At 43.7% G+C, this 14,582-nt stretch overlaps 2 pseudogenes across 2 annotated transcripts; both read right to left on the bottom strand.

Annotated features, from left to right (window-relative positions):
- Window positions 1-273: 273 nt before the first annotated feature.
- Window positions 274-3,182, bottom strand: LOC308265110 (annotated as a pseudogene). Its single transcript has 3 exons — window positions 3,054-3,182; window positions 870-1,422; window positions 274-289 (listed from the first exon to the last, which is right to left on the bottom strand). The product of its transcript is annotated as an uncharacterized misc_RNA (transcript).
- A 10,447-nt stretch (window positions 3,183-13,629) lies between these two features.
- On the bottom strand, window positions 13,630-14,320 carry LOC308264959 (large ribosomal subunit protein uL13-like; annotated as a pseudogene). The gene has a single exon. The product of its transcript is annotated as a large ribosomal subunit protein uL13-like (transcript).
- Between the last annotated feature and the right edge of the window lie 262 nt (window positions 14,321-14,582).

The raw sequence follows: 14,582 nt of genomic DNA, 5'->3' as shown, positions 1-14,582 counted from the left end.
TCCTTGTGAACATGAAGACTCAGTTCCACCCAGGAGCTCCTGCCGCTGTCAGGAATGGGTTCTTTGATACGGGTAAAACCAAAGGACTGATGGGCATTACTGAAATGCCTCTTTTGAACTCTTAGGAAGCTGACCTCATTGCTTCTTTCTACAAAACAGTTGGATTCGCGCTTTTCATTAATCTCCTGTAGGAGACGTTGTCTGGTTACTTTAAGATTTTTAATGATTTCACTGGTTTTGTTTATGGATGCCATTATGCTGACGAACCAACTGTCAAGTGACTCTTGTGCTGCAAACAAATGAAAAAATGTTATTGGTTGCCTGCTTGATTTAGAAACCGATATTCACAATCACATTTACAATTTCCTTTTCTTTTTCTCCTCCAAAGGAATCCTACTGCCACTGTGCTCCTAATTCCACACTTCAACCCAGTATTTTTTTTTTTTTTTTTTTTTGGTACTGGGGATGGGACCCAGGGGCATTCTACCTCTGAGCTATACTCCCAGCCCTATTTTTTATTCTTTATTTCGAAACAGGGTCTCACTGAGTTGCAGAGGGCCTCACTAAGTAGCTGAGGCTGTCTGCCTACTATGATCCTCCTGTCTCAGCCTCCTGAATGCTGGGATTACAAGCATGTGCCACCATACCAGGCTCTTTTCTGCTGCTTTTAAAACCTTCACTGAGCCTGGTGTGGTGGTGGACAGGAGGCTCGTGGTTGGTGGACGGCCTCACCTACTTAGTGAGGCCCTCTGCTACTTAGTGAGGCCCTCTGTAATTCAGTGAGACCCTGCTTTAAGAAAATAATAAAAAAAAATAGGGTTGGGGGTGTATCTTGGAGGTAGAATGCCCCTGGCTCCCATCCCCAGTGCCACAAATAAATAAATAAATAAATAAATAAATAAATCCTTCTGCTACCATATCTACCACTTCCAACACCAGATCCACAACCACCATAGGGACTGTCAGAGCTTCTTCTACCAAAACTCCCCCTCTTTATGGTTCCATAACTTGATTGGTGTTGTCCACTGTAATTTCCAAAATCATTATAGTTACCATCACCACCATAGTTACCACCACCAAAATTTCCATATCCTCCTCCACCACCACCATATCCACCACCTGGTTCCATATCCTGGTCCACTGCTACCATAGCCTCCTTGACTATTATAACCAGACCATCACCATAGTTACCACCATCACCTCCGAATCCATTATATCCACCATGGTCTCTCCATAGCTGCCTGTGCTGCCACCACCTCCACCACCATAGCTTTCTCTTCCACCAAAGATTCTACCACAGCCAAAATCACCTCCACCATCTCCAAAGTTTTCTCTACAGCCCATAAAGTTTCAAGATCCACCTCCATGACCTTTTTGTGATCCAGCAGACACAGGAGGATCCAGGTTCACAGACAGCTTCAGCTACTTACTGAGGTCTTCTGCAACTGATGGAGACCCTGTTTCAAATAAAAGAATAGAGCCAGCCATTTGGCAATCCCAGCATTTGGGAAGTGAGACAGGAAGATCAAGGTTCGCAGACAGCCTCAGCTACTTAGTGAGGCCCTCCGCAATCCAGTGATATCCTTTATCAAAAAATAAAGAAGCATGCTGGGCGTGGTGGTGCACGCTTGCAATCCCAGCGCTTGGGAGGCTGAGACAGGAGGATCACACAGGTTCAAAGCCAGCCTCAGCTACTTAGTGAGGCTTAAAGCAACTTAGACCCTGTTTCCAAATCTTTATTTGGAATCTTTATTATCTTTATAAAATTTCCAAATCTTTATTATCTTTATAAAATAGGTCTGGGAATATAGCCCGCAGCTAGAAAAGCCCCTGGGTTCCACCCCGAGCACCAAAAATAAAATAAAAATAAAAATAAATAAAGAAGGTGGGCATGGTGGCACACACTTCTAATCCCAGCATTTGAGAGGCTGAGACAGAAGGATCTGGGTTCACAGACAGCCTCAGCTACTACTTAGTGAGTCCCTTAGCAACTCAGTGAGACCCTGTTTCAAAATAAAGAATAAAAAATAGGGCTGTGGGTGTAGCTCAGAGGTAGAATGCTTTGGGTTCAATCCCCAGTACCACAAAAGAAAGGAAGGAAAGAAAATAGGGCTGGGGTATGGCTCAGAGGTAGAATGCCCCTGATTTCCATCCCCAGTACTGCAAAATAATAATAATAATAATAATAATAATAATAATAATAATAATAATAAAGAAAATAAAGCCAGGCGTGGTGGTGTATGCATGCAATCCCAGCATTTGGGAGGCTGAGACAGGAGGATCACAATTTGTAGACAGCCTCAGCTACTTAGTGAGGCCCTCTGCAACTTAGTGAGGCCCTGTTTCAAAATAAAGAGTAAAAGAATAGGTCAGGGGGTATAGCTTGGAGGTGAATGCCCTTGGGTTCCATCCTCAGACCTGCAAAAATAAATAAATAAATAAATAAATAAATAAATAAATAAATAAATGTGCTGGGAGTGTAGCTTGCAGGTAGAATGCCTCTGGGATCAATTCCTAGCACCACACACACCAAAAAAAGGTGGGGGGTCAAGTTACAAGTGCAAATCCTCTCTTTTTCCCACTCTGCCTGTCTTCCATAACTACTTTTTTTTTTTTTTTCAGTACTGGGCATTCTACCTCCAAGCTACACCCCCAGCCCTATTTTTTTATTCTTTATTTTAAAAGAAGTTCTCATTAAGTTGCAAAGGGCCTCACTAAGTAGCCGAGGCTGTCTGAGAACCGTGATCCTCCTGTCTCAGCCTCCCAAATGCTGGGATTACAAGCGTGCACCACCACACCTGGCATCTTCCACAACTTCTATGGTTTCAGTTTTGCCATATTTTTCTAAGTAGTCTCTCAAATTATATTTTTCTGTATCATCTTTAATATCACCAACAAAACTTTTCTTCACTATTAGATGGGCACTAGGCTTTACAGAATCCTCTCTAGAATCCGCTCTCTTTGGCCCCACGCATTGCCACATCCACCTCTTCACAACAGTAAATCACAGCTCCAAAGCCCCTGGAATGCTTTCTTTGGGGGTCTCTCATTACCACACAATCCGTGAGTGTGCCCCATTTCTCAAAATGTTCTTTTAAATGATCACCCGTCGTTTCAAAACTCAGACCACCAATAAATAGCTTCCTCAGCTGCTCTGGTTCCTTTGGGTCATGGCCCTCCATTTTGAGACTGGATGTACCTCTTCTTCCAGCATATCACTTTTAAAGCAACAAAAACCCAAGTTTGCAACTCTTCAGGAAACAAAGAAACAAACAAAAAGAGAAATATCTAGATGTTTTTGGGGGGGCAGGTCTGGGGATGAAACCCAGGAACATTTGACCTCTGAGCTACACCCCCTGCCCTATTTTTTATTCTTTCTTTCAAAACAGGATCTCACTGAGTTGCAGAGGGCCTCACTAACTAGCTGAAGCTGTCCACAAACCGTGATCCTCAGGTCTCAACCTCTCAAATGCTGGGATTACAAGCTTACGCCACCACGCCCGGCTTAGATATTTTGGAAGTTATTAAATAAATTTAAATTTTTCCATATAGACTAAGCAGCAAATATGGATTTAGCAAAAAAGAGAATTAGAGAACCAAATAGAGATGAAAAGTAATTATCCTGAAAGCAGCACAGGAAAAAGGTGGAAATATAAGAAAGTTGAAGGACACAGTGATAGGTCGGGTCCCTCCCTTCCCCCATGGGACTCCAAACAGGGACAGGAGACGGAACCCCTGAAGCCAGAAGCAGAGATGTTGTGAGACTCCACGTGTAATGAGATTACAGACATCGCGAGACAGACTCCAGGTGCCGTGAGACTCCAGATGTCATAAGAGAATCAGCATTCCCACGCTGCTATCTCCACCCCAAGACCTCCCGCTATACATATTCATACTTCCTCTCTGCCACATGATTCTGCTGACCATGTGGCTCTGCTGCTCCATCATTGGTTCCTTCCCCCACAGTCGGCAGATCGGCAGATCTCACCAGAAGGTGCGGATTAGTCAAAGAGGCCTTTAATAACTTGGCTGGTGTTTACCTCCTTTGGACCCTCAACCCCTGATTCAGTTTCAACATTGCACACAGTAAGGTCTCCCTACGTGGAATGAGAGTTTCAGAAAGCAAGAAGGAGGTAGAGGTGGGTTTGAGAAGATTGTTGCAAAATAGGCAGGGCAGGTGAGTGATATCAGTCCAGAGCTTCAAGGAACTCAAGGAATGACAGTCAGGAATTTTTTTTTCTTTTGTGGGTCTGGGAATGGAACCCAGGGGCATTCAAACTCCAAGCTACACCACCTACTTTATTTTTTATTCTTTATTTTGAAACAGGGTCTCACTAAGTTCCAGAGGGCCTCACTAAGGCCCGCGAACCGCGATCAGCCTCCTGAATGCTGGGATTACAAGCTACAAGCATGCACCACCACGCCCAGTTTAGTCAGTCAGGATTTTAAAACATCCATACTTAGATTACAGTGAAGAATTTAAAGTTAAATAACTAAAAAAAGAACTCCTAAAGGCAATCAGGGAGCCAGGGGAAGCTCGCCAAGTATGGTGTGCATGTAGGTCCGTATCACTCTGAACTACATTATGATATGAAACTACATGCACCGTGTGTGTGTGTGTGTGTGTGTGTGTGTGTGTGTGTGTGTGTATGTGTGTGTAAAAGGCAAGCTGGGGGTGATGGTGCATGCCTGTAATCCCAGTACTTGGGAGGCTGAAACAGGAGGATCTCAGGTTTTCAGCCAGCCTCAGCAACTTAGTGAGGCCTCTGCAACTTAGTGAGACCCTGTTTCAAGAAATAAAGAATAAAAAATAGGACTTGGGGTGTAGCTCAGAAGTAGAATGCCCTGGGTTCAATCCCTAGCACTACACACACACACACACACACACACACACACACACACACACACAGAAGATAAAAGAAAATAATCATGCCTAACCATGCATGGTGCCACATGCTTGTAATCCCAGTACTTGGGAGGCTGAGATGGGGATTTCACAGGTTCAAAGCCAGCCTCAGTTACTTAATGAGGTTCTTGGCAACTTAGTGAGACCCTGTTTCCAAATACAAAATATAAAAATAAGTTCTGGGAGTGTAGCCCAGAGGTAGAAAGCCCCTAGGTTCCATCCCCAGTACAAAACAAAACAAAACAAAAAAACAAAAACAAAAACAAACAAACAAACAAAAAAAAAAAACAGAAAGAAAATAGTGGTACCTGAAAAGAGATAAATGCTTTGAGGAGAGTGAAACCGGACTTTTTGTTCCTTACCCTTTTCCAGAGCCACGCAAAGGACTGAGATTTTCTGAAACTTGGTAAAGAACTGGCTCAGGCAGTTACTGCCATAATAATACCGCAAAACTCAGCTTGCAACAATAACCTTTACTCTCCTGTTCGGCAGTGGACTGGCTGATTTAGGCGGGGCTCACCTGAGAACTCTTCCAGGTGGAGGCTCTGGCTGGGTTTGGCATCTGCCTGGGGATTGTTAACCTTGGGTCAGCTCCCAAAATTTTAGAAGTAGGAGAAACAAGAAATGCTATTTTTCTCAAAACCAGTACTCCAGGCTGAATTGTCCCTAAAGAAAAAGAGGATAGTAAAACACCATGTCCCTGAATGTCACCTTTCTGTTCCCACAAACTAAGCCAAATTAAGGGAACAATGAGAACAAACCTGGACCAAACAGTCCAGATAAATATTATCTTGAAGGATATTCTTTCTCTTATGTACACAGGGAACTAAGGCTAATTAGTAGTATCTACAGAAGTATAAGCTTTCTTGCATGCTCCCCAGGACCTTGGACATACAAGCAAACTAATCACACTGATGCTGAGAAGGTCACTGCTTCTGCAGCCCAACGTACCAAATCCCTCTCTGAGTGGAGATGAGAGAGGAGCTAGAGCACCTGTCACCTGCCCAGCCGGCCACAGCCAGACAAAACACCACGAGGGAAAGCCGGGCGTGGTGGCGCACGCTTGTAATCCCACATTCGGGAGGCTGAGACTGGAGGATCACAGTTCATGGACAGCCTCAGCTACTTGGTGAGGCCCTCTGCAACTTAGTGAGACCCAGTTTCAAAATAAAGAATAAAAAACAGGGCAGGGGGTGTAGCTCGGAGGCCAAATGCCTCTGGGTTCCATTCCCAGACCCGAAAAACAAAACAAAACAAAACACCACGAAGGAGAGGAGGGGCCACCTGGCTAAGCACCATGAGTAGCAGAGGTGTACTCTGTCTCCTGTTGCCACTGAACTCTTCTTGGCACACTTGCCTATAGATAGATCCCTTGTAAGCTTTCCCTGCTGAACTACATGCCTCCCACTCATCTCCGAGCACTTTCTTTGGCCTTTCCACAACCTGCCTCATTGCCCTGGCAAAACTGGGCTGTGGATGGGACAAGTGGCAAACCCGGCAGGAGACTAAAGGATCTAAAGAATTTCCCATAAGCACTCAGATATGGCAGCTAAGAGGGGAGGCTGGTGTGTGTTAATCCCAGTACTTGGGAGGCTAAGACAGGAGGTCTCCGGGCAGCCTCAGCAAGTTAATGAGGAGACTCTCTACAACTTTGTAAGACTCTGTTTCAAAATTATAAAAAAAAAAAAAAAGTCAGGCGTAGTGGCACACGCTTGTAATCCCAGCATTTGGGAGGCTGAGATGGGAAGATCTTGGTTTGTGGACAGCCTCAGCTATGTGGTGAGGCTCTCTGCAACATAGTGAGACCTTGTTTCAAAATAAAGAATAAAAAATAGAGCAGGGGGTATAGCTCAGAGGTTGAATGCCCCTGGGTTCAATCTTTGTGTGTGTGTGTGTGTGTGTGTGTGTGGTACTGGGGATGGAACTCATGGGCCTTCTACTCTCGGGCTACACTCCCAGAACTAGTTTATATTTTATTTGGAAACGTCTCACTAAGTTGCTGAGAGCCTAAATAGCTGAGGCTGGCTTCAAACCTGTGCGATCCTCCTGTCTCAGCCTCCCAAGTGCTGGGATTACAACCACCATGCCCGGCTCTTTTTTTTTTTTTTTTTTTTTAAACAGGGCCTCACTGAATTGCAAAGGGCCTCACTAAATAGCTGAGGCTGCCTGCGAACTGCGATCGTCCAGTCTCAGCCTCCCGAATGCTGGAATTATAAGTAATGCGCCACCAGCTTCCCAACTCTATTTGGAAACAGGGTCTCACTAAATTGTTGTGGGTCTCACTAAGTTGCTGAAGCTGGCTCTGAACCCAGGATCCTCCTGTCTCAACCTCCCAAGTACTGAGATTACAGGCATGTACCACCATGCTCAGCTTTAATTTACTATTTTTTTTAAAAAAAGAATTTGCTCAATTTTCTAAATAAGTAGTATTTTCTTGTCTCTGCACTTACTCATCGATTTACTCCTGTGATAAAAATTGACTCTATAATCTGTGGGGCCCAGTGAAAATTAAAACGCTGGACCCCTTTTGAAAAAACAGTTGAGGCAAGCTCGGTATGTGTGCACATCTATAGTCCCAGTAATAGGAGGCTGAGATAGAATCACAGGTTTGAGCACAGCCTCAGCAAATAGTGAGATTCTCAGCAACCTAGCTCAGAGGTAGAATGCGCCCAGGTTCAATTTCAAATACCCAAAACAAAACAAAGCAAAGCAAAAAATAAAAAAATAAAAATAAAAAACAACAGTTGAGACTTTCAAGAGGTTGACAGTGGTAAGCCATGTGTAAGGCCTTTCTGCTCATGGGTCCCTTGTGACTAAAGTCTCGAGCCTATGAAGTTGGCTCAATATGTGACATTAGAAACGAGCCAATTTCGAGCCGGGTGTGGTGTCCCACACTTGTAATCTCAGTACTTGGGTGACTGAGGCAGGAGGATCAGCCTCAGCTACTTAGTGAGGCCCTTTGCAACTCAGTGAGACCCTGTTTTAAAAGCAAGAATAAAAATCAGGACTTGGGGGTGTAACTCAGAGGTAGAATGCCCCTGGATTCCATACCCAGTACCACAAAAGAAGAAAGAAAGAAAGACAAAAACAAAGACAGAAAGAAAGAAAGAAAGAAAGAAAGAAAGAAAGAAAGAAAGAAAGAGAGGGAGGGAGGGATGGAGGGAGGAAGGAAGAAAGAGAGGCCAATGTTGGCAGCTAGTTCATCCAGTTTTATAATCTCTTACATAGAGATAAATTATATGCATAAATTCTCCTTGGAAACAGATTTGAAAATATTAAGCATGCAAGTATAATAGATCTTAATTATTTGTGGAATCCATTTTTGCAAGTTTTCCCACTCACTAAAATGTATGTTACCATGAATCAATACTGGAGGCACTTTCACAGTCTATCAGAGACATGTACAGAGCAGCAAAAAATTTGAGTGTCTTGATGTTCACACTGCCTGCTGAGGTTAAATATGGCAACTCTCTGCTTTCCTGTTTCAGCTCTCATGCTTAAAACAAGTGTCCTTCTTGCCAGGCGTGGTGGCACATGCTTGTAATCCCAGCATTTAGGAGGCTGAGACTGGAAGATCATGGTTTGCGAACAGCCTCAGCTACTTAGTGAGGCCCTCTGCAACTTAGTGAGACCCTGTTTCAAAATAAAGAATAGAAAATAGGGCAGGGGGTGCAGCTTGGAGGTCAAATGCCTCTGGGTTCTATCCCCAGACCAGCAAAAGAAAAATAAATAAATAATAAAAAATAAAACAAGTGTCCTTCTGCCGAGCATTGTGGCACACGCTTGTCATCCCAGCATTTGGGAGGCTGAGACTGGAAGATCGTGGTTTGTGAGCAGCCTCAGCTACTTAGTGAGGCCCTCTGTAACTTAGTGAGACCCTGTTTCAAAATAAAGAATAAAAAATAGGTCAGGGGGTGTAGCTCGGAGGTTGAATGTCCTTGGGTCCCATCCCCAGACCCGCAATAAACAAACAAACAAATAAATAAAACGAGTGTACTTCTTATGGTCTATTTAGTATTTAGTGTCATTTTATCACATTTTTGTGCTTTTTATGCTTTTCTTGGTACTGGGGATTGAACCGAGGGAGCTTCTACCTTTGAGTTACACCCCAGTCCTGTTTTATTTATTTATTTATTGCGGGTCTGGGGATGGAACTCAGGGGCATTCGACCTCCGAGCTAAAGCCCCTGCCTTATTTTTTATTCTTTATTTTGAAACTGGGTCTCACTGAGTTGCAGAGGGCCTCATTAAGTAGCTGAGGCTATCCGTGAACTGCGATCCTCCAGTCTCAGTCTCCCAAATGCTGGGATTATAAGCGTGCGCCACCATGCCCGGCAATCCTATTTTATTTATGATGGTGATGATGATGATGATGATGATGATGATGATGATGATGATGTGTGTGTGTGTGTGTGTGTGTGTGTGTGTGTGTGTGTGTCACTAGGGATGGAACCCAGGGGCATTTTACCTCCAAGCTACACCTCCAGCCCAATTTTTGATTCCTTATATTGAAACAGGATCTCACTAAGTTGCGGAGGGCCTAAGTCGCTGAGGCTGGCCGCGAACCTGAGACCCTCCTGTCTCAGCCTCCCAAGTACTGGTATTACAGGCTTGCACCACCACACCCAACTCTATTTTATTTTTTATTTTGAAACAAGGTCTCACTAAGTTGCTGAGGCTAGCCTTGAACCTGTGGTTCTCCTGTCTCTGTCTCCCCAAAACTGGAAGTACAGGCATGCACCATCACACCCGGCTCATTTTTGTGTTTTATTAATTCCACTCTTCTCAGTGGCATTATGTATGTTAGAGTGCTATCAAGTGTTCCCAAGCACAGAAAGCTGAGATGTGCCTTGTAGAGAAATGTAGGTGTTGAATAAGCTTTGTGTAGTTATGAGTTACATGCTGTTGGCTGTGAGTTCAGTTATTCAATTGTTAATCAATCATATATTAAATAAGATGTCTTTAAACAGAAATATAAACCAGGCATGGTGGTGTGAGCCTGCAGCCACTCAGGAGGCTGAGGTGGGAGGACTGCTAGAGCCTGTCTGGGTAACATAGGGAAATACCATCTCAAATAAACACAAGCAGCCGGGCATGGTGGCGCACGCTTGTAATCCCAGCATTCAGGAGGCTGAGACCAGAGGATCGCAGTTTGCAGACAGCCTCAGCTACTTAGTGAGGTCCCCTGCAACTCAATGAGACCTGGTTTCAAAATAAAGAATAAAAAATAGGGCAGGGGGTGTAGCTCGGAGGTCAAATGCCCCTGGGTTCCATCCCCAGACCCGCAAAAAAATAAAAAATAAAAAAATAAACACAAGCAAACAGATAAACCAGAAGCATACATGAAATAAAGTTACATAATGATTAACTGATAAAAATTTTGTGACAGCAACTCATAATAATTTAACCTTCTTAGGAGAAATGATTTGTATTTGCTAATTCAATGATTTTATAGAATATAAGTATGACAGTAATTAGAATTGGTTGTATACATATATAGAAAACATATGACTGTTTCTACAGGAACATTATTATTAATTACCTTTAATGTACAGCAGACCAATGCCTATTTGAAATTCATCAGTGTGGATCACCCCATTGGGATATTCCCCTGGTGATGGAATGTTCTCATATATTCCATCCCAACTAGGTTCTATTCATAGAACCCTGGTTAATAGAATAAGCTTTGAGCCAGGCTTGGTGGTACATGCTTCTAATCCCAGTACTTGGGAGGCTGAGACAGGAGGATCACAGGTTTGTGGCCAGCCTCAGCTACTTAGTGAAGTCCTGTTTCCAAATAAGAAATAAAATCAGCCTGGGGTTCAATTCCTAGTATTTAAAAAAAAAAAAAAAAAGCTGGGTGTTATAGCGTACACTTGTAATCCCAGCATTTGGGAAACTAAGACAGGAGGATCGTGGTTCGTGGATAGCCTCAGCTACTTAGTGAGGCCCTTTAAAACTCAGTGAGACCCTGTTTTAAAATAAAGAATAAAAACTAGGGCTGGGGGTGTTGCTTGGAGGTAGAATGCCCTACATTCTAGGGTTCCATCTACAGTATCAAAGAGATAGATAGGTAGATAGATAGATAGATAGAGAATAGCTTTTAAAAAGAAGAGACCATTAACTTACCAACTATATGTCTCTATGTCTTTGGATAAATTATCCAACCTCTCTTAGTTTCAGTTTCTTCTTCATTTGTAAAGTGGGAATAAAAATACCTATTGCATTAAGTTGGGTATGTTGTGTGATTGATCACGGGAAGCCAGTTGAGATTAAATGGGGTATACACTTAAGCTCAGCGCGTCGTGCCCGCCATTGATTTATTACATATATTTATTGAGCACTGATAATGTGCCTGGTGCTGTTGTGGTTGTTAGGAACAAACAAATATTTGCCCTAAGAGAGAAAACAGTTCGTGTGTGTGTATGTGTATGTGTGTGTGTGTGTGCGCACGCGTTTGCATGTGTGTATGTGTGCTGGGGGGTACTGGGAATTGAACCTAAGGGCATTCTGCCTCTGAGCTACAACTCTATTTTAGTTTTATTTATTTTGAAACAGGATCTCACTAAGTTGCTGAGGTTAGCTGTGAACCTGCAATTCTGCTGTCTCAGCCTCCCAAGTACTAGGATTACAGGCATGCAACAATATACTCGCTTAAGGCCAGTTCTAATTTAAGGGTTCATTAGAGGTTCTCAGTAATTGGAGGTTATATTTATAAATATTCTTAACATCTTTAGCCAAGTGTGGTGGCATACCTGTAGTCCCAGTTATTCTGGAGGCTGAAGCCAGAGAAGTACTTGAGCCCAAGAGTTTGGGACCAGCTTGAGCAACATAGTGAGATGCCATTTCAAAAGAAAAAACATCATATTTTACACAAATAATTATTTTATTCTTTTATCTATTTTCTTTTTATTTTCTTTTTGCAGGTCTGGGGATGAAACCCAGGGGCATTCGACCTCCGAGCTATACCCCCTGCCCTATTTTTTATTCTTTATTTTGAAACAGAGTCTCACTATTTTTCAGAAGGCCTCACTAAGTAGTTGAGGCTGTCTGAGAACCACGATCCTCCTGTCTCAGCCTTCCAAATGCTGGGATTACAAGCATGTGCCACCATGCCCAGCCTTATATCTATTTTTACTGAAGAGAACTCCAGTTTTAAAAAAAAAACTGTAGAGCCGGGCGTGGTGGCGCATGATTGTAACCCCCCGCGCTTGGGAGGCAGAGACAGGAGGATCGCGCAGGTTTGAAGCCAACCTTGCTGGCTTAAAAGACCCTGTTTCCAAATAAAAATATAAAATAGGTCTGGGAGTGTAGCCCGGAGGTAGAAGGGCTTCCATGAACCCCAGTACCACCACACACACACACACACACACACACACACACACACACACACACAAGTGTAATGGCACATGCTTATAATCCCTCTACGTAGGAGGTTGAGACTTGAGAATCACAGTTTTGAGGACAGCCTCAGCAAGTAGTGAAACTCTCATTAATCTAACAAGACCCTGTTTCCAAATAAGAAATAAAATATTTCAAATTAAAGAATAAATGCCAGAGCCAAGCGTGGTGGTGCACGCTAGTAATCCCAGAATTCGGGAGGATGAGACCTAAAGATCACTTGTTTGTGGACAGCCTCATGAGGCCCTCCGCAACTCAGTAAGACCCTGTTTCAAAATAAAGAGTAAAATATAAGGCTGGAATGTGGCTCGGAAGTCGAATGCCCCTGGGTTTCATCCTCAGACCCACAAAAAAAATAAAGTAAAATAAAACAAATGCCAGGCATAGTAGCGTACACTTGTAATCCCAGCATTTGGGAGGCTGAGACAAGAGGATCACGGTTTGTAGACAGCCTCAACTACTTAGTCATACCCTCTGCAACTTAGTGAGACCCTGTTTCAAATCAATACCCAGAGAAATGCCTGATAGCTCAGCAACAGCACACCAAGCCAGCCATCTCTGATGAGCCTCATGCAGTAACCACAGAGACCAAGGCGGGCAGTGTGAAGGATGCAAGGAAATTTTTCTCATTGTTCTTTTTTTTTTTTTTTTTTTGTTTGTTTTGGTGGTACTGGGGTTCCTGGAAGCCCTTCTACCTCCGGGCTACACTCCCAGACCTATTTTTTACATTTTCATTTTGGAAACAGGGTCTCCTAAGCCAGCGCGCATGGTTGGCTTCGAACCTGCGTGATCCTCCTGTCTCTGCCTCCCAAGCGCGGGGATTACAAGCGTGCGCCACCATGCCTGGCCTTTTTTGTTTTTTTAACAAAGTTCTCCAGACAATGCAAAAATTATTGAGACTTCATCCCTTAAACACAACCCTAGCACCTGCTGTGGCTGGCCTTTTTTTTTTTTTTTTAAACTTAGTTGCTGCCCTCTAAACACATTTATTAAGTGTAAGTGACTTTGTATGGTATGAACTGCTGAGTGGAAAGGTCCTGAGGGGTGTTTAAAAAGGTATAAGCTGGATGTGGTGACTCATAACTGCAATCCTAGTAATTTGGGAGGGTGAGACAGGAGGATCACAGGTTCAAGGCCAGCCTCAGGAGTTTAGCAAGGCTCTCAGCAATTTTGTGAGCCCCTGTTTCAAAATAAAAAATAAGATAGGAGGATTGCAGCTTTGAAGCCAGCTTCAGCAATTTACCCAGGTTCTCCTCAGCAGCTCAGTGAGACACTGTTTCCAATAAACAAACAAAATGAAATGAAATAGGGATAGAGGTGTAGCTCAGGGGTAGAATACCCCTGGATTTTTCTTTTTTTATTTTCTCTCTTTTTTTTTTTCTTTTTGAGGCATAAACAGTCTATTAGGCTCAGACCAAGAGTCCGTTGGTCCTCAGGACCTCTGTGAACTTGCTAATTTTCTTCTCTATGTTCTTTTCTACCTGCTTCCATAGCCTCATTTTTTTTTTTTTCTGGTAATGGATCTTGGCTTTCTCCTTCCTCTTCTCCTTCAGAGTGGCTGTGACTGTCTGGTACTTCCAGCCAACTTCATAAGCCAGACCCCCAAGATAGGCAAACTTTCTTGTAGGCTTCAGACGCACAACCTTGAGGGCAGCAGGAACCACCCTCCGCTTTTTCTTGTCGTAGGGAGGTGGGATCCCATCAAACACTTTGAGGTGGTCCAGAGCAGCCTGGCCTCGCTTGGTCTGTGGGGCAACATGCCTCGTACAGTCTGCCAGAAGATGCGGCTGGGAGCTCAGAAGTGGTACGGCCCCCAGGATGGGTTGGTGTTCATCTGCTTGTGGAGGAAGGCCAGATACTTTAACTTGTTTCTGTAGAAATTGCCAGAAATGTTGGTGCCTTCACAACGCACCACCACCTTCCGGCCCAGAAGTACCTGCTTGGCCACGATGGCCGCCAGGTGGCCCAGGAGATGGCCTCGGCCATCCTGCACCAGGACCTGCCCCTCTGCCATCTTCGACAGCTGCCTGGGAAAGTACCCCTGCATATTTCAATGCCTAGCACCACTCACAGACAAACGAAAAAGGGCTGGGGTGTGGATTGTAGATAGATGGTCCCTGGGTTTAATCGTGTGTGTGTGTGTGTGTGTGTGTGTGTGTGTGTGTGTTATAAGATCCAGTTTCTAGCAACAAAATCTGAGAAGTTAAGATCTCAACAAGGGATAAAACATGTAAAGGAAATGTGATGTCACACTGCTGGGAATTCAGTGAGTGGTC

Source organism: Muscardinus avellanarius (genome assembly GCF_963383645.1).
Source record: "Muscardinus avellanarius genome assembly, chromosome: 7".
Taxonomy (NCBI): domain Eukaryota; kingdom Metazoa; phylum Chordata; class Mammalia; order Rodentia; family Gliridae; genus Muscardinus; species Muscardinus avellanarius.
The sequence above is the reverse complement of the archived record's forward strand: the minus strand, read 5'-3'. Positions and strand labels throughout refer to the sequence as shown.